Genomic DNA, 1,656 nt, shown 5'->3' on the forward strand with positions numbered 1-1,656 from the left:
GCGGTCGGTCGGGCGCCGTGACCGTACACCGGTCACGTTCGTCCGACCTTCCTCGGCGTCGGTTCGCCCGCACGGGCGGACCGGCGCTCGGACGCACGCGTCCCGCGACGAGTGTCCGCGCCGTCGCCGTCGCCGCCCTATGTCGGCGGCGGCGTCGTCGCGGAGCCGTCGCGGGCCGCAGTTGTTGTAAAACCGAGATCCCTGGTTGATCCTGCCAGTAGTCATATGCTTGTCTCAAAGATTAAGCCATGCATGTCTCAGTGCAAGCCGCATTAAGGTGAAACCGCGAAAGGCTCATTAAATCAGTTGTGGTTCCTTAGATCGTACCCAAGTTACTTGGATAACTGTGGTAATTCTAGAGCTAATACATGCCGACAGAGTTCCGACCGTCGCGGCGCCCTCGGGCGTCGCTCGCGGGAGGAACGCTTTTATTAGATCAAAACCGGCCCGTCGCGGCGCGCTTCGTGCGCGTCCCGATCGCGGCCCGCGCAAAGACCTGGTGACTCTGAATAACTTCGAGCTGATCGCACGGTCTCCGTACCGGCGACGCATCTTTCAAATGTCTGCCTTATCAACTGTCGATGGTAGGTTCCATGCCTACCATGGTGGTAACGGGTAACGGGGAATCAGGGTTCGATTCCGGAGAGGGAGCCTGAGAAACGGCTACCACATCCAAGGAAGGCAGCAGGCGCGCAAATTACCCACTCCCGGAACGGGGAGGTAGTGACGAAAAATAACGATACGGGACTCATCCGAGGCCCCGTAATCGGAATGAGAACACTTTAAAACCTTTAAACGAGGATCAATTGGAGGGCAAGTCTGGTGCCAGCAGCCGCGGTAATTCCAGCTCCAATAGCGTATATTAAAGTTGTTGCGGTTAAAAAGCTCGTAGTCGGATCTGTGTCTGGACGGTGCCGGACCACCCTGGCGGTCCGTCGTGTCGCGGCCGGCCGTGTCGCGGGACCACGTGTCCCGTCGGCGCGGTCGCCGTCGCGCTCGTCAGCCGTCTCGGGGTGTTAGTTACCGGCACGTCGGCCGGACGTATTGTCGGCAGGCGGACACGTGTCTCGTGCTTCCGGCGCGCCGCGCGGCCACGCGTCGCGCGGCCGTCGGTGTTCGACGACGGCGGCCGCCTACTCCAATCTTGCTGCGCGGTGCTCTTCACCGAGTGCCGTCGGCGGGCCGACACGTTTACTTTGAACAAATTAGAGTGCTCAAAGCAGGCTCGAATCTGGCGGGGCGGCTTCACGGCCGTCTCGTCAAAAGGCCCTGAATACTGGTCGCATGGAATAATGGAACAAGACCTCGGTCCCGCGCATCTCCGCCCTTCGCGGGCGCGCGAAATCGCCCTCCGGGGCGTTTCCGTGCGCGGGCCGCCGGGCCGCGGGCGCCAGTCGCCCGCGCGTCCCGCCGGGCCGGTTTTCGGGACCGGAGGTAATGATCAACAGAGACGGGCGGGGGCATTCGTACCGAGACGTTAGAGGTGAAATTCTTGGATCGTCTCGAGACGAACTGACGCGAAAGCATTTGCCAAGTACGTTCTCGTATGATCAAGAACGAAAGTTAGAGGTTCGAAGGCGATCAGATACCGCCCTAGTTCTAACTGTAAACCGATGCCAGCTAGCGATCCGCCGCGTTTCATTAACCGACCCGGCG

The sequence above is a fragment of the Acyrthosiphon pisum genome, unplaced genomic scaffold (assembly GCF_005508785.2).
Source record: "Acyrthosiphon pisum isolate AL4f unplaced genomic scaffold, pea_aphid_22Mar2018_4r6ur Scaffold_97;HRSCAF=465, whole genome shotgun sequence".
In the NCBI taxonomy this organism is placed as follows: domain Eukaryota; kingdom Metazoa; phylum Arthropoda; class Insecta; order Hemiptera; family Aphididae; genus Acyrthosiphon; species Acyrthosiphon pisum.